A 19,320-nucleotide genomic window follows, 5' to 3' on the forward strand; every position below is an offset into this window, starting at 1 on the left:
GAGAACTGGACTTGAGATGGGGGGGGGCAGCGGGAGGGGGGTAGAAATGGAGAAAGCCTAAAATGGACCCAGATTTGCCCATCCCTACTCATCTCCATGATTTATTCTGGTGCTGCTCTGATGCTACGTAGATTCCCTCTCTAGCTCTACCATTGCCTGCCCTGTTGCTTCAGGGATGGAGATTCTGGCTTGATTCTGGTTGAAGCCTGCCCTGAGTCTACTTCTAGAAGACTGTGGGCAGCTAATGCTAGGAGCAGGGAGCTCTTCTTACAGCAATGTTTGCACAAGACCCTGCTTCCATCTTGTAAGGTCGATGTTAAGCATTAGAGGTAGATGCAATTTAATTGACTGTTTTTCTGCAACGTGTCCGAGGAGCTGTGTACATTTCTCCTGCAGCAAATGGCATTCCTGCCAAATGAAACTCAGCAAAGGTGTATGGATTCTTATTTACTCAAGAAGTAAGAAGGCAGCTTCCAAAGCATTAAAAACGAAACAAAAAGTCCTATATAGCATATACGGAATGAGCAGGAAAATGCTCATACTTCATGCTGAGTATGTACACTGTCGAGTATTACAGAAAGTATATTAATGAAGCTTTATAAACAAATCGTAGAGTTATATGTCCTTTGCAGTTGACCACTGATCTGAAAATAGACTAGCTAAGCTTTCTCTCTTTCTGGCTTTTTGGCCATTTGTCAGAAAAGCAGCAAGGGGTAAGGCCCTTCCCCTTCGGTGTGTGTGTGTGTGTGTGTGTGTGTGTGTGTGTGTAAAAAGTTGGATGCCTTAGATGAATAGGCAGCCCTTGTACTAGGTTCCACCTCCCAGATCTGCCAAAAACCACTCAGTTCCTCTCCTCGACTGACTTTCTGCTCCATCTCCCATTGGCATTGCCCGGGCTCTGGAATGTTTGGCTTCAAGAACAGGTAACCAGTTCTGAGCCAGTCACACAAGAACTTCAAAAATCACACCTCGACTCAGATGAAGCAACACTTCCCCACTCAAATCTGATACATTTTCAATCAGAACAAAGTCTCGGCAGTGTTTGTTGACCCTACCTCTAAGTAAACCTTACACAGGACCACAGTCCTATGGCCAAAGTATAATTTTAATTTCACTTTTTTCATGCATACTCCACTTCTTATCATATGCTTTCAAAATGACCCTAGTTCTACTTTCTTCATATGCTTTCCTTAACCATGAACAGTGTTACCAGCCACCTTGTTGAACAGCCACAGAGCCTTAGATATATCTTTCTCTCCCCTCATCCCTTTGTTTCCCCAAATGGCCCCCATCTTCATTAATTCTTGCCTAGACTATAAAGCTATTTCCCCCTCTGCTGTTCTGTCTTACCTTCATCCCAACTATCCAGCACCCTGTTGCAAAGTCTTGGTGCTCTGATATGCCCTTTCCTAAAGTTTATACACAGTTTTAATGAGAATTATTTTGCTTTGTTTATGGAGTGGTTAGAAAACCTTGACATCTGATGGGAGGGAGTTCCACAGGGTGGGTGCCACTACTGAGTGAGGATGTCAAATGATGCTCTCCTGAAGGGAGAGGAAACAGCCTGAATGCAAGCTGGGGGGGGGGGGAGAGTGAGAGAGAAAGAAAGAAAGAAAGAGAGACCTTTCTTATACATCTATTTGGATTATTTCATATTTCCTAAGATACCGAGCCTGTGCTGGACAGCACAAGATATTGCATGGATAGTTTTGGATGTATCTTTGATGCTTGTGTTCTGATTTAAAGAAAGTTCTGCTGGTAAAATTTGAACAATATTATCATGGTTCTGGACAGTGTTTCATTTCCAAAAGGAATTTCAGAATCAGTTTTCATGCATCCAATCACTTCAAACTGTGCAACATTGGCTCCCAGTATGTTTCTGAGCACAATTCAAAGTGTTGGTGCTGACCTTCAAAGCCCTAAATGGTCTTGGCCCAGTATACCTGAAGGAACGTCTCCACCCCCATCGTTCAGCCCGGACACTGAAGTCCAGCTTCTGGCAGTTCCCTCACTGCAGGAAGTGAGGTTTCAGGGAACCAGGCAGAGGCCCTTCTTGGTAGTGGCGCCCACCATGTGGAACGCCCTCCCATCAGGTGCCAAAGAAATAAACAACTATCTGACTTTTAGAAGACACCTGAAAGCAGCCTTGTTTATGACACTATCCAAGGCAAGATGTGAAGGGAGCATTGTTTTAATTTTCTCTATAGCAGCTTCAGGTTAGCATGAGGAACCCATCCACCCCAAAGCATGGGTGAGGATCCTTTGGATATCCCATTTCCCGCAAACACCAAATTTGGGCGCTTTTCATCTGCTTCTCCTGGGGGACATTTGCTGGTAGTAGCTTCATGCCCACACTGACACAGTGGCATAGCTGCCAGGTTTTCCCTTTTCTCGCGAGGAAGCCTATTTAGCATAAGGGAAAATCCCTTAAAAAAAGGGATAACTTGGCAGCTATGCACAGTGGCCCATTTCAGCTTCAAATGTTGGGGCAATAGGGCTGCATTCTTAGTCTGGATCCAAGCATTGGCTGCTGTTTTCCTCCATGACTTAACATTTAAACAAATATTTGTCCCCCAACATTGAAATGTGCTCACATCGACTTTATGGTGCGATACTGCTCTGAGAGAAACATCCTTACTTTCAGCTTTCCAAAAGCATTCCATACTGAAATAGAAATATAAAGGCGCTTATTCATTCATGTGCCCTTGCAGAAGAGAGGTTCCATTGAAACCAGTGCGGCTACTTTGGGAACACGATGCAGTTTGATTGGCAGCGACTGTATCAAAATCAGAGGCTTCCATTCAGTGTTTCATTTTGCCTCTCCCATGCCATAGAAACACACCCATTCATATTTTCTTTAAACCCAAATGTACTATAAATATCTATCCTAGAAGCCATAATCACTTCTAAGGATTCAATCCCCATATCCATGTTTTCCCATTGTCTAAGAAAAGCTTCCTGACTTTCAAAGCATGCTGTCACATAATGCAGATCCCTTTTAGATATAGGGTTCATAGCTGTATGAGGAGGAATTGGCTGTCCACAGATCATTTGCTGGGACAAAAATGTCTGAGAAAGATTTTGAAACTTCAAGATGATGTCTAGTTATTTTAGAAGCAGTTCTTGCTTGCTTTTTTGACACCGTATCCAGAGGAGAAACTGCATACTAATAAAAAGTAAATAACGAACACAAGTGGAATCTGTAGCACTGACTGCCAGTTCGCTACCAGGCTAAGTTCAAGGCGCTGGTACTGATCTTAAGAGCTCTCTCTGCATCCTGGGGCCAGATCTCCTCACCCCTGATCAGTGATAGATAGATAGATAGATAGATAGATAGATAGATAGATAGACAGACAGACAGACAGATATAGATGACAGAGAGAGAGGATAGATAGATAGATATAGAATCTATATCTATCTATCTATCTATCTATCTATCTATCTATCTATCTATATCTATTCATCTAACATAGATAGATAGATAGATAGACAGACAGATAGATGATAGATACAGTCATACCTCAGTTTAAGTACACTTCGGTTTGAGTACTTTCAGTTTAAGTACTCCATGGACCTGGAACGGATCAATCCACTTTCCATTACTTTCAATGGGAAAGTTCACTTCAGGTTAAGTACGCTTCAGGTTAAGTATGGACTTCCAGAACCAATTACAGTCATACCTCGGGTTAAGTACACTTCAGGTTGAGTACTCCACAGATCCATCTGTAACGGATTAATCAACTTTCCATTACTTTCAATGGGAAACTTCTCTTCAGGTTAAGTACGCTTCAGTTTAAGTACTCCGCAGACCCGTCTGGAACGGATTAATCCACTTTCCATTACTTTCAATGGGAAAGTTTGCTTCAGGTTAAGTATGCTTTGGGTTAAGTACAGACTTCTGGAACCAATTGTGTACTTAAACCGAGGTACCACTGTTGATAGATGATACCGTAGATAGATGGAAAAAGAGGGGCTGGTACTCCATTACTGTCACATGCCATGCATAAAAACACCCTCCCACTTATATACCCAACTAATCATTGTGGTCTATACGAAAGGGTCTCCTGCAAGTACAGTATCATTTCACCAGGAGGTCAATTCTAATCATGTAGGAAGCAGCCCTGTAGCATGGTGGAACCTTCCCTTTGACAACCCCCCACCCCAATTTACTATTTCTATTATCTTTTTGGCATCTATCTAAGGCCTTCCTTTTGCAATAAGCCTTTTAAGCACAGTTTTGGCCCCATCTGTATAGGACCTGAAATTGTTAAATAGCTGTAGCTATAGATAGATATAGATATATAGATATAGATATAGATAGTGCTTTTTTCTAAAAAAATGTTTAGGAGTAGTCTCATTAAACACTTGTTTCCGTCTGAGACTCAGGAAACACTGTGACAGGAAATGAGGCCGCCATCGGGCATAGCAACGGAACTGACGATTCACTGTGCTAGAGAAGAAACTATTTTTTTAAAAAAATAGTTTCTTCTCCTGTTACATTCATAAAATGTTTAGGGGTATGCATACCCCTGCGTACCCCGAGTAAAAAGCACTGTGATATATGTTTATGTATTTGTTACAGGTAGGTAGCCGTGTTGGTCTGCCGTAGTCGAAACAAAATTAAAAAAAAAATTCTTCCAGTAGCACCTTAGAGACCAACTAAGTTTGTCATTGGTATGAGCTTTTGTGTGCATGCACACTTCTTCAGAAACACTGACTTCTGTTTCAGTGTATCTGAAGAAGTGTGCATGCACACGAAAGCTCATACCAATGACAAACTTAGTTGGTCTCTAAGGTGCTACTGGTATGTATTTGTTGTTGTTGTTGTTGCTGTTGTTGGTTTTTTTAAAAAATACTGTAATTATAATTTTTCAGATTAATAGTTTACCATCAAAAAGGAGAGCAGTTTTTATGAAATGAAAGGAAGAGGTCAACATTCCATTTGGCACTGGGAATATCTTATTTGCTACCTTACCAATTGAGGCAATCATGAGATGACAACAAGTCAAATGCACTTAGATCCTGCAGTAAAACTGAACATTCAGATTAGAAATCATTACGGATGTTGAACATTCCCATTTAGTGGGTTCCAGCTGAAGCAGTGTCCCCTTTCACAATATGCTTCTGAGCTCTGTGAGGACCTCCGTGTAATTGCAAAAATCAATGTTTGAATGGGAAATAAGTCACCCTGTGAATCCACCTCGAATCTCCAGCTGTGGAGGAGATACTTGGACCATTTACGGCTCTGGAAGCATTTTGTGCTTTTTAGAGTGACTTGAAATTATGCACATGGGAAAGAGGGATCTTGTGTTTGTATTCCCCTCTTAGCTTTCTATGTTGTCTTTATTTCAATTTGCACATGTCATTATCTCATTCTTTTGAATGCTACAGTGACTAAAGGCATGTTGGATAACCCAGCAAGGCATGTAGTAATACAAATGTACACATCTCTTCCTGGCCAGCATCTATTAATTGCTGATCCCTCAAGGAAGCACATAAAAACTTGGTAAACAAAGAAAAATGGCTTAGAATCAGTGCATGCATAGTGAATAATGGGATACATGTTCAGAACATCTGTCATCCCTGGTGCTAAAGTCCAGATGATCAATAAATAATTTTTTTTAAGATGTGAAGAAGGGAAAACCCACTCTAGTGAGAATTGTTCAGTCTATCTATCTATCTATCTATCTATCTATCTATCTATCTATCTATCTATAGCAGATGGTGTGGTGGGGCTCACCTGCTGCTTTCTGGGCAGCAGAGGGGTAGGAGCAAAGTGGTGGTGAGGTCAGTGTGGTGCAAACACACTGGCAGGAATGCCAAATTGGACCCACTGGTGCATTTGCACTGTGCTGCCCTTGCCCCTGCCTAATCCCACCATCTCCCAGTAAGCAGCAACAATGACCAGCTGGAAGCCAAGTGAGTTCTTCACCTCAGCCAAATGGTCACTACTACTACTGTCTAGGTGTCTGTCTACCTCTCTCTTCTCTGTGGCTTGTTAGCATGTGATGATTTTGCTGAGCAATAGTGAGTGAAGAGAGAATCAATCTCAGTTTTATCAGATAAAACTATCATTCAAAAGTGAATTATTCTGAGAAGGTGTGAGATCTTTTCTCTTCCCTCCTCTTTGTGTCCTGATTGGTCCAGGAAGCAGGGGAGTAACTTACTCACAGAGTGTCCATTCCCTCATTTTCAACCCTTGTCATCAGGAGGCAACCATCTGTGTTATGCAAGAATTTGGCTTCAACAGGTCCCTGCTTCCAAATATTCTCGTCTTGACCATAACACTCAAATCAGAAGTCGCAGAACAAAGGTTCAGAAGGCTTGCATCACACAGCTATCCAGATGCAATGGACTGAGCAAAAGTTCAGAAAGTCTGTAAACTGAAAGTATGATTAAACTCGTAATTGAATTACATACAAACTCTGGGGGAGGCAATAAATTATTCATCAAGATTTTCCTGGGTGTTACCATCTGACCTTCTAGGGCAGGCATCCCCAAACTTTGGCCCTCCAGATGTTTTGGACTACAATTCCCATTTCCCCCGACCACTGGTCCTGTTAGCTAGGGATCATGGGAGTTGTAGGCCAAAACATCTGGAGGGCCGCAGTTTGGGGATGCCTGTTCTAGGGGCCTCATGAAATCACATTGACTGGCAAGCTCCTTTGCAAGTCCTGCCAATGTGTCTTGTCAAGAAGATGTAACTCTTTCTTCCAAAGCAACAGCCAACCCTTCTTGGTTTCCCATACCTAGTATGTGATTGTGAGCAGTTCTCCTCCCCCTTCCAAGGGGAAGTCTATTGTTACTGCATCATGTGAAAGGGGAATGAGGAAGGGGGAGAGAATGGAATCATTAGTAGGCAACTACGTCAGTCAACATCTGGGCTTGTAAATAAAAATATGAATTGGGGTGGTGTGCATCCCATGCTGACTTCTGGTTTGCTTCCAGAGTTATTAAATTTGCAAGAACTTTTATAAGTGGTGTGAGACCAGATGGCTGTGGAGAAACATTTAAGAATCACTATCTTTCGTAGATGCGCCTGGCGCCGCAGAATCAAATGAGAACTCCCAAGGTTTCTAGGGTGTGCCACAAAATATTGACAGCCATGACCATGCTTTTTCCAACTGCAGCATAGTAGATGGCTTGGCTGCTGTTGCACCTGCTGTTTGCTTTATGGCACACTGCGTTCTGGATGGTGATGGCGATTAATTAGGTTTCTTACGCACCCTTCACCATAAAATCTCAAGGGAAGCAACAAGGGCAAAAGCAATAAAGTTTAAAACAAAGTCAGCCATCAAGATGGAGTGAGTACACATGGAACTTGAAAGCAGATTTAATATATCCCATGTTTTCATGTCATTCGCACAGTGTTGGCGTCTCTTTCCTCAAATTTAATTTGGATTTCCCCAGGCTGTGGATAATGCAATAAGAGAGGGAAAAATCCAACACAGTCACATGTTACTCAACTGTCGATGGACTGAAATTTGATGCGTGGGCAAGGTTTGGGGGGTATTCCCCCCCACAGGTGGTGATATAGCGCCACCCATGGGTGCCATCTAGCACCAAATCCCCTACTTTTGCTGATGGGGCACTCCTCAGTTGGGCGACTAGTGGGACCAGACACAAAATGCTTTTTTGCATGTGGAAGGTCTCAGGTTCAATCCCTAGCACCTTGGAAGCCTGCACAGTCAGTCATTGTTGACAATCCAGAACTAGAAGGGCCAAAGGAGTTCCTGGGTGTAAACTGAATGAGAGGAGTATCGTTTAGGAAGGGCAAGACATGTGTAATGTCAGACATAAGGGGTTCCCTCTTCCCTCTGGTAACATCAAGGATCAGGGAAGAAACAAGAACATACATATTTATGGTTTTATTCAGTTAGCGTGGTGCAAGACAAAGAATCTAGTCCTCAACTCCATAGTGATGTTGCTCACTCTGAGCTACTCCCCTTCCTTCCCCAGCAACAGCCTGTGGTGCTATGGGTGGCCTCAGGAGTCAAACGTCATTGAGCCCTTTGCTCTTGAATTCTAAGTGAGCGGTATGTGCACAGGGATGGTGGGGGTCCTGTGGTTTCCAAGGACATCTCTGCTGGCAATTGCCCCACCCCACCCCTTCTCCTAACACATCATAACTTGGCAGCTCTGAATTCTGCTGCAATTCAATCCTGTCCCCCTCTTCTCTTGAAACTACTGGAGAAGGGGAGGCAACTCCTCACTCCTCTTCTTCCTCCAAGGGAAGCAGAGGAGGAGGGGACAATTCCCAACCTTCCCCTTCAGTCCAGTCCCTGACATACCCTGTTTCCCCTTTTTTAATACGTAGTCGTAAAGTAAGCCATGGCAGAGTTTTAAAGCATTTGAGAAGTATAAGACATACCCCGAAAATAAGGCATACTTCCGCGCTGCGGAAACCAACCCCCACAGGCACCTCCACTCACAGAGTCACTCCATGCGGCCGGCACTGCAGGAGTGCAATCAGCTGTGAAGTGGCGCTCCAAGAGCTCCGCTTAACAGCTGATCGCGCTCTCGCCTTGCTGGCTGCATTCCCGCGCTCCACCTTCTCGTCCACAGTCATCCCTGCCGCTTCCATGCTTGCCGCCACCACTGGGCTCACTGCTTCTTCCTTGCCTGGCCCGGCCAAGGAGCTTGGAGCGCCCTGCAGTGGCAGGCGGAGCGCCTGAGCCAGCGGCCTCCGCCTGGCCCGGCCAAGGACTCCTGCAGCCCCGCCACTCAGAACCGGTGGCTGCTGCAGCGCCGAGCACTCAAGAGAGCCCAGCAGCGCCCTGAGCCAGTGCCCTGAGCCGTAAAAACCATACCAGTAATAAAAAAATAAGACATCCCACCGAAAGTAAGCCACCCTGTGTTTTTTTGAGGAAAAAAAGTTATAAGACGGTGTCTTAAAAAGGGGGAAACACGGTATAAGTACGTGCATGTATGTGTGTTTTGCATCCTCATTTCCAAACCTCTTATGATCATTCCTCAGGAACATCAGCATCTAATTCTAGCCAGTTCAATACTTCTGCACATATACAGTAAATCTTGTGGCTTACTCCCGAGATGTGTTTCGCTCTCTAAGATAGTTACTAGTTATACCAAGCACACCAATGGAATAAAACGTGTGTGTGTGGGGGGGGGGGGTTAAATAGCAACTGACATGCATGGATAGCAATTCTAAGGTTTAAAAAGTAACAGCAACAAGTGCCTTGAAAACACATCTGTCTGTAAAGGTAAAGGTAATGGGACCCTTGACCGTTAAGTCCAGTCTTGCACAACTCTGGGGTTGTGGCGCTCATCTCGCTTTACTGGCCGAGGGAGTCAGGTCATGTGGCCAGCATGACAAAGCCACTTCTGGCGAACCAGAGTAGCGCACGGAAATGCCATTTACCTTCCCGCTGGAGCGGTAACAATTTATCTACTTGCACTTTGACGTGCTTTCAAACTGCTAGGTGGGCAGGATCTGGGACCAAGCAACAGGAGCTCACCCCGTTGTGGGAATTCAAACCGCCGACCTTCTGATCGGCAAGCCCTAGGCTCTGTGGTTTAGACCACAGCGTCACCCGCATACAAGTCCTTTAAACCTTGCTGGGAATCTCAAACCTCCCATCACTTAAATCTCAAATGGCACCCCTAACTACTAGAACATGTAACTGACTATTATACTGTCTGAAATTGACCAACCTGTTGGGAACTGGATTCTGGCTGCTGAACAGCTTCTTAGAGCATCCAGTGATCATGTATCTGTTTTTAAAGCAGAAACTAAAGATGGGCAAAGCTTTGTCCGATGAGCAGATTTTTCCATTGGCTTGAGGCCTGGACCCAGCAACCTTCTGGCTTCATGTAAATTACATACATTATGGATTATTTACAGCATTGGCTGCAACCTTCGTTGGCTCACATATACAGGTCTATTGTTACTTGTTTTTTTAACCATTCCGTTGTGCAGAATTTTGGCCAGTCCTCAGAAGCAGCTGTGCTTGTCCTCCGCACAGGTTGTGGTTAGCTAGTACCCAGCAGTCTTGCAGAAATGTCCTTGAGCCATATTTTGGGAGAGTGGGCTTCTTTCAAAAACGAGGATCTAGGATAAGAATGACTGCACATGTGGGCATGTGCAGCATATGCCCTTTAAAACAACAACAACAACAACAGCCACCAAATTGTATAAATTTGTTCTGAGAGACATTGCAATATTGCTGGTTGCTGTATAACTATGTGTTGTTAGAGTTTTACAAGGCTCCTTGGGGAGCCACAGAAAGTTGGCTAACTTTAAGGACTATATTTTGGCCTGGCCAGCTCTGATCCTAGAGCCTTTAGTGTCTCAGGTTGCCAGAAATGTTTACTTTCCCTTAATGCTTTCAAACCTCTGTCAGATGCACCTAGTTATAGAATGCATTTATGGTGCGGTAAAGGCAGCTGCTGGGTGTGCAACTATACTCCAAGTTAGCAACTGTATGATTCTATAATAAAATGCATTACTTTTCTTTTACATGAAGTGGGTGGTGGTGGGTTAACTTGAACCTCCTCATGTGCTTATTTCATAAAATATATACACTGCTTGATTGTTGTTGCTTTTTAAAGCGGCTTACAAAAAGGTGTGTTGTAAGAATGCATGAGAAGCTCAAGGATTCGTGCTACATAGCCCCACCCTCTGCTGCTGGATTGGACTGGGCAATAGCAAACAATGCAGCTGGGCACACATAACTCCCAACAGCTATGGGGAGGAAAGGGGAGGCCAGAGTGGTGCAAATTCCCTTTTTTATATTAATATTTCTTTTAATTGAAAATGCTTCAATTATAAAGAAATAAAGTGATGCAAAGCAAAAGGGAAAAATGAAAGAAAAATAAACTGCATGGAAATGTGTAAAACGAAACAATATATGCTTATAAGCAATAAGTTTGAAATGAATAATAATAATAATAATAATAATAATAATAATAATAATAATAATTTATTTGTACCCCACCCATCTGACTGGGTTGCCTCAGCCACTCTGGGTGACTTTCAGCATACTGTATATACAAACATAATAAATCATTAAACCTTAAAAAGCTTCCCTATGGAGGACTGCCTTCAGATGTCTTCTAAAGGTTGCATAATTACTTATCTCCTTGGCTCGGGGGTCAGATAACTCTATACTGTCCAACATTTCTCTGATGAAAATAGGGATGTCGTAAGGAAAAGTGGGACATACCGGGTTCAAATAAGAAACTGGGGTGGCTTATGTAAATCTGGGACTGTCTCTTTAAATTAGGGACACTTGGAGGGTCTGCTCTCTCTCTCTCTCTCTCTCTCTCTCTCTCTCTCTCTCTCTCTCTCTCTCTCTGTGTGTGTGTGTGTGTGTGTGTGTGTTAGAGAGAGAGAGAGAGAGAGAGAAAGTAATATTTCAGCACTGGGGGGAAACCACAGAAATTGTGCCTTAGGTAGGGGCAGAAAATAATGATGCAATGGTGGCAGTGGGGTTCTGTATGGGTTCAATAAAAGACAGAAAATCCTATGGAGAGAGAGAGAGAGTAACCTACAGAAACTCAGCAATCTGAAGCATAGGAAAATATTTTTTCCATGGAACATTTAATCCATCAAATTCTTTCCTTCCTCCTTGCTGGAAATAGAATAAGTAACTGGATGTAGGCCTAAGTATGGGGCTGGAAACAAAAAGAGCAGGAGGAGAGAATTAAGGCTCCTCAAAGGATTAGTCCAGGGCATGGTGGGTTAAAATGACCAGGGAAAGCTTTGATCAATCTCATGCAGTCTTGCTGCAAAAAACCAGCCTGTTGAAGGTGAATGCATTGGATCAAATTCATGAGCTTCGCTTTCCTGTATGTGTATTAGTTAGCCACAGCATTGCCTATTACTGGAAAACAGATGAATGCTAGGGACAAGTATTTGTGACTCCCCAAGTAAAATGAAAGCACAAAGGAGCCGACTTGCTTGGAATATTTATCTCTCAGTCTTGCTAGGTGTTGGGTTGAAGGTGAGTGTGTGTGTACAGTGTGGAAGGAAAGAACTCAGCGAAGGTTAGAAAAATAAATGTCAAGCAATAGGAAGTAGTTCCACAAATAATATTGGAGAGGTGGGGGCAGGAGGAATTAGAGACAAGATCATATCTCATGTAGCAGATTGTTTCCCCAGAGATGGACTTGTGTATGGAAATTAAACATGTAACCAAACATTAAACCGAGTCCCCAATTATCGTTTAAATGCCTCCCATTATGACTCCATTTCATGTTTATGTACACCAGAAATGTGAAGCACGGTGACCAGGAATAGTCAGAGAGCGGCAGGTTCCCCACCCCCGAGTGCAGCATGCACAATTCAAACATTCAACCACCCATTGTTTAATTTGCAATGACCTAAAGGCGGGCAATAATTAAATCGAACACAATACTCTGTGAAGAAAATTCCAAGCACCTTATTGAAAATAGTGCCTAAAAATTAAATGGATAATGACATTAAATACTCTGTTCATTTGAGAATGTTTCTGGCCCAGGGCTTTCAAAATGAGGCAGGCTGGTAGCAAGGGCAGGCACTACCCAGTGGTGGAGGAAGTGGAGTTGTGCGCCCAGGGGCGGTGCAAGCCACAGGGCCTCCAGATTCTGCCTGCCTCCTCCCCCTCAGCTGCCCTACAGCTGGGGGGAGGCAGCGGGCGGACCGTTTGGGCAGGAGAGACGCATGGCTCGGGTGCGCTGCAGGCCCCGCAATGAGTGCCGCCCGGCATTTTGTCACCCCCCTCCTCAGTGGTGACACCGGGGCGGACTGCTCCCACCGCACCCCCTTCCTCCGCCCCTGGCACTACCTTCTCTCCCCACCCTGAATTTCATAACTGTGCAAGGCCCCTGAATTGGTTCGAGGGAAAGTTGTTTGCCTGCTCTCTGTGCATTTTGACAACTTTCAACATATCATTACCAAATATTACATGATGGTTCCTGAGATCACAGAGCAGAAGAATCTTTATTTGCATCAGCCACTAGCCATAGCAATAAAATAAAATAAAAAGTGTACTGAAGAGAGAAGTAAAAACTTAACTGTACAAAATGCATTCTGGAGGTTTATATCAATAATCAAGTAATAGATCTTATTCTAATTGCCCCTGCTAATTTTTTTTGCAGTTTTTGTTGTCACCTGGTTATTTTGATCTGCTAGAAGGAAGAACACAGTAGCAATGGTTGAGCGACCTGGCATGGACAATAATGGAGGGGTAATAATCTCACTCTTCAACTCTTTATAAAGAGTGCAAACTAGTAGCACATGAGCTACTGCTTCAATACTGCCATCTCCATAGGGACATAGCCGTTTTTCCAACAGAATTTTTTTGAAACCGCCCCTCAAGTACAGCTAAAGGCAGTATATTTAATCTTGCATAAGTGAAAGCGCGTCTGTGTTTTGGAATTCTTAAATTTCGCAAATAGGGTGCCAACATGTCAAAATGACTAGGTGGAAAATAATCATACCATGGATAAAACTTCCTTATCGTGGCCAATTTATTCTGTCGTTCGATCTTACCTTCCAAGTCCTGGACTGCAGAATCCGGGACCGGCAGCCGTGTGACACCGGAAGTTGCGTCGACGTAACTTCCAGTGTCGCTTTGCCCTTCTATGGGCACCAAAAATGGCTGCCGTCGGCTTCGAAAGTCGCTTCTACGCATGTCAGGAAGTACGTCGACGCAACTTCCGGTGTCGCTCCGCCCATCTATGGGCACCAAAAATGGCCGCCGCAGACACCGGAAGTCACGTCTATGCACTTCCGGGCATGCGTAGATGCGACTTTTGAAGCCAGCGGCGGCCATTTTTGGTGCCCATATAAGGGCAAATCAGAAAAAAAAAATGGTCGCCGGCAGGAGAAAATAACGGAGAAAAATGGGAGACATGATACGGGGGACCACCGGGAAAAGGTAAGTAAAAATGGGGGTTTCCCGGGGGAAACGGTGTACTTGGCAGCTATGCGTTCGATATCATATAGGCAATGGCTAATCAAATTATTTGCTTTACTGAAGCCCAGTTGCGGTGATAAACCAGAAAAGTAAAGCTTTTGGTTGACAATTTTAGTCCAAGTGCTCTTGGACTTGTGGTGTTAAGGGTAGTAGATTCACAGAGGAGTCTTTCATTAATTTTGGGGAACAACTGGGCTGCATTTTAAATCAAGATGGTTGACAGAACCATTCAAAACTGCTCTGATGGTTGGGTTTCTTAAAATTCCCAAACAATGTTGGGTTTGACGCTGCTGTAATAAATACATATCTAGGAGAAAATGAAGGGGTGTATTTGGAGGACACCAAAGCCATTCTCAGTCCCTGGTGAACTTAAGTCAAGTTTTTCCCCCTTCTGCATAGTTCCATCCCAGACTCTGTTCCTTGATCACACAGTGAAGGATGACAGAATGTTGGGCAAGTGAGATGGAATATTTGGGAGCTGGCTTTCATAGAGAAAAATGGTTTTCCCAGAGATTATTCGATTGGCACAGCTCACCTGAGGCAAACGAAGGCTATAATCCTCAAAATATTTGCGGCTACTATGGTATGAAAAGGCGTAACAAATACAGTTGAGGAAATCATTTCTGAATTGTAGCAACTCTTCTGAAAGGCGCATTACAACTTGTGTTCCTGGAAGCTACAAGAGTTCACACACTACGGCAGAATGCTAGATTATCCTCCCTCCTCCCCACAATGCCTCTTTTTGGACAGTTGTTCTTTGGGTTTGCCGGAGCATGAAAAATATCAGCTCTCATGCCAATGGAATCCCACTTCAGCAAAGAGGTCAGTAGCCAAGCATTAGAGGGTTACATATCTGAGGACATTTAAACGTTTCTCACCAAATCCTTTGCATTTTTGTCACTATTTTAATCCTCTAGCGCCAACACTTCCTTATCTGCATGGTATTTTTAAAAAAGCATTATACTGCTATACAAAAGGGGAGGGGGAAAAGTAAGAGAAAAATTAATTGTTTATGCAACTTAGAACTACAAAGCACATGATGCAGTGTGACAGGAGTGACGCCAGGCAAGTTTAAACAATTGGTAATGTTGAATGAACAGACTTGGTTTTCTTTTCTTTTTTCCTGGAACTGGCATCACCAGCCAGATTTTCTGCAGATTCCACTGCTCAGGATGAAGAAATAGAGCTAATTCTCCCAGTGAGTTTTGTACAGGCTTAATGACTCACCAAAGAAGGAAAATACCCCATCCTACGGGTAATTTCTGATATTTATATGGGTCTGCTTTTTGTAATTGAAAAAGAAAACCATACAAATCAAAATGAAATAAAGACAATTGGCGAAATTCACCTAAGGAGCTCTTCAGCAGAAGCCCTATGCAAGGACTTCTGCTTATGCAATGGGGCTCCCCCTCCCCCTGTGCTCCCCAAAATTTGCTTGCAGGGAGGTCAGGAGAGCCACCAAAGCAGATAGGAGGAGGAGGAGGAGAAAGACAATCTTTCTGCCTGGCAAACTGAAATGCTCGCAAGGATGGCAAATGTGATTGTGTAATAGCACAATACTGTACTGAATTCCACCTTTTTAAATTTTATTCCTCCTTTGAAAATGGATCTGAGCGTCCAACTCAGATTGAGACGTGAAGTATAGAATTCCAGCGGTGTGGTACGCTACTACATAACAAATAGAGAAACTTGAAATGGCAAGCGGGTGAGTGAAGCTCACTTCACACAGCCAAGAACTTCTGAAGCCAGAAAGAAAAGGAGTTGCAATTTTGTGCCAGGGAATATGCTTCTTCTATCAACAACATGGCAGGAGGTCAGGCAAAGAAAGATCACAGCAACACATAATTGGGGGGGGGGGAGTATTTGAGGAGAATATACTTTCCCTTTTGTGCAGTTGGTGGAAAATTATATATAGAAGTTTGCAGATTGTGACAGTTTCTGTAGCGTTTCTAATTGCAGGGTGTCTTACACTTGCACTTAAACATTTGAGGTTGATATTTCCAAAACACAAAATTTAATTATGTGTGTGAGTGTGTGCATTTTAATGAACTTGTTACACCCCAGAGATTCAGCTGGCTACTCCCCCCACCCCTAGAACGTAAATCTTTCTAGAAGCATTAGTCAGGCATCTTAGACTACTGTTTGCTTTGAAGCCAGACGATTAGCTCAAAACTGAATGGGGAATTTTCTGAAAGCACAACACGAAACAGACTCCTTAGCTTCCAGCCTCACAGTCTGGCATTAAAATGAGAGAGTCTGAGGATAATAAGTGCGAAGAGTTGTAGCAGCCAAGCAGCAAAATGCATGGAGTCAAACTGTTAGGATTTTCTTCCTCCAAATTCTTATATCCTACCCCTCTGTCCAATTCCTTTTAGGGATGAGCAGCGCTGAAGGCATTCTTTTACGAAACCCCTTACTTGCTGGATACGCGGATGAATCTTTTGCTAGCACTCACACTGCACTAAGGGTTTTGTAGTGTTACAGCTGCATAAAGAGTGGAACACTTCATGGATTCTCAGTAGATCTACTGAAAGCAATGTGGGTTTGACTAGTTGGTTCCTTCACCGTCCCTACTTTGGGGGCAGGCTTTCTCGTTATTGACATTTTGCCACGGATTTAATTTGTGGCAGAATTTTGGTGGCAAGAGTCCATTGGCAGAGTTAGCTTGTAAGTGAGCTGGTCGCTAACCAAGCTTATTTGCAAGGGTTTTTTTCCTGGTGCTTTCGCTACTCCCACTTCACCTTTAAATGTGAGAATCAAAACTAAGGAAAAAAAATATGCTACATGACAAGCAGAAAGGACAAATGGTCTTCCACCCTAATCTGTGACGCAGCCTAACACAGGAACAGTGCATGCTGAATAAAACATCCCGAGATTCAGATTCACAAATAGGTATCTCAATGTGTATCTGGTCCCAGAAGAATGGCCACGGCATGAAATCCTAAGATTTTAAGTGAGTTGACATGGTTTTAGATGAGAAATTCCCAAATCATGCCTTGACCTCCATGGTTTTGCTCTGCAGACACATTTGAACAGGCAACAATTCACTCCCTTTCCCAAAGATTTGTCATTCGGTGGTGAATCAGGTTTTAGGTTCATGCTAAAGCGATCATAAAAACCACTTCATATATATGCTCAGAAATGAGGGGAAACCTAAGACTACATTGAAAAATCTGTATGTGTGTTTGTCCTTAACAAGGAAACCAGGGCCCATAAATGTTGGCATACGGTGCCAACTCCATTAAATAACCTTTGTTAAATGTAACAAGTGGACTCCTCAGTAAGTAAATGGTTACAGAGCGCATGACAGACAGACGAGCCTATATTTTTAGTACAATGACATACTTCTGTGGTCTTGGGGACTATATAGCATTGAAGAAGCAATTACGCTGGTGTATATACCTTTGCTGTGGGTTAAACCACAGAGCCTAGGGCTTGCTGATCAGAAGGTCGGCAGTTCAAATCCCTGCGACGGGGTGAGCTCCATAGCTGCCAAGTACCCCGTTTCCCCGTGAAACCCCCGTTTTTACTTACCTTTTCCCGGTGGTCCCCCTTATCACTTCGTCTCCTGTTTTTCTCCGTTATTTTCTCCTGCCGGCGGCCATTTTCTTTCTTTCTGATTTGCCCTTCTATGGGCACCAAAAATGGCTGCCGCCGGCTTCAAAAGTCACATCTACGCATGTCCGGAAGTGCATAGACACGACTTCCGGTGTCGGCGGCAGCTATTTTTGGTGCCCATAGATGGGCAGAGCGACACCGGAAGTTGCGTTGACGCACTTCCTGACATGCGTAGAAGCGACTTTCAAAGCCGGCAGAGGCCATTTTTGGTGCCCATAGAAGGGCAAAACGACACCGGAAGTTACGTCGACGCAACTTCCAGTGTCACACGGCTGCCGGTCCCGGATTCTGCAGTCCGGGACTTGGAAGGTAAGGTGAGCTCCCGTTGCTTAGTCCCAGCTCCTGCCAACCTAGCAGTTCGAAAGCACGTCAAAGTGCAAGTAGATAAATATGGACCGTTACAGCGGGAAGGTAAACGGCGTTTCCGTATGCTGCTCTGGTTCGCCAGAAGCGGCTTAGTCATGCTGGCCACATGACCTGGAAGCTCTACGCCTGCTCCCTCGAGCAATAACACGAGATGAGCACCGCAACCCCAGAGTCGGTCACGACTGGACCTAATGGTCAGGGGTCCCTTTACCTTTATATACCGTATACACATTGTAACACATATTTTACTTCCTGAGGTACAAATACTGCAAGCAAAACCGGCAAAATGCTGAGGAGACAGGGGTTGTTAGTATTTGAAGGCTCCCAGAACTTTCATTTTCTGTAATTCTGGTGGGAATGGCTGCACACACACACACACACAAAAAGATTCTCCCGTGATAACCAGTGCTTTTTCCCCCTTAAAAATGTTTAGGGGTACTCTCATTATCCTACCCATATTGAAATACTGCCCCGCAACGAGGCCTAAGTTAGATTCACAAAATGTTTAGGGGTGTGTGTACCCCTGCATCCCCCCAGAAAAAAGCCACTGGTGATAACCATACATCTACTTTTGTGAAGATTGTTCCTTAAAATACAGGGTTTGTTTAAAAAAAAAAAAAGCTATGGTGGGTCCTTTAGGAGGAGGGGGGAATGGAATTCACGGACATAGAGGTTCATGCAGGACTGTGGGAAATGACAGAGAACGGGCCGTTTTCCAACTTTCAAACGAAGAAAGCAACACCCAAGCTTATATTACTTAGAAATGTGCTTTCCCAGTGAGACAGAAAAAAAATACACAGCACGTGGGCTCAGGTTGTTCAATCAGAGGTGAAGTAAAGTTATTCGAAAGCTTTTATTTATTAATTTAACAGAAGAAGGAAATCTGGTTGGTCCCTTTCATGCCTATTTGAGGAGCTGCAGACTTGCAATGAATAGGCTGCCAGAGGGTGCAGGAGGGGGCAGTGTGTCAACGGAAGGAAGCAGATTTTCAAAAAAGAGCACATTTCTAGAGCAGGTTGGGGGATGTTGTTAGCAATTGCATCCACCCAATGGGATAGGATACAAGTTTAATTATAATACATTGCCACTTACACTTTTGTTTACGTCTCTTCTCCTCCCTCTGCCCCCACTCCCCTTTTTTGGTTTTGGTGATTTATTTAAAGTCGTTGAACGTTACAGCGCTGGGTTTTGCAGTAATGAAAATTCCATTTATTATAGCACTTGTGTCTTGGCTCTGTAGCTGCAGCTTTGCTCCAAAATATATTACATAATAAAATGGAATTTCCAGACAGAAGTCAGGATTTTACTGCTAGATGCATATCAAGGGAAAACCTCTTCGGTGCAGCGGTTGCTTATTATATGCTATGGTTGTGTGTGTGTTTTTAAAATAAAATAAAATAAAATGAAAAGTGCTCTC

This window comes from Zootoca vivipara, chromosome 7, assembly GCF_963506605.1.
Source record: "Zootoca vivipara chromosome 7, rZooViv1.1, whole genome shotgun sequence".
NCBI classification, from domain to species: Eukaryota; Metazoa; Chordata; class Lepidosauria; order Squamata; family Lacertidae; genus Zootoca; species Zootoca vivipara.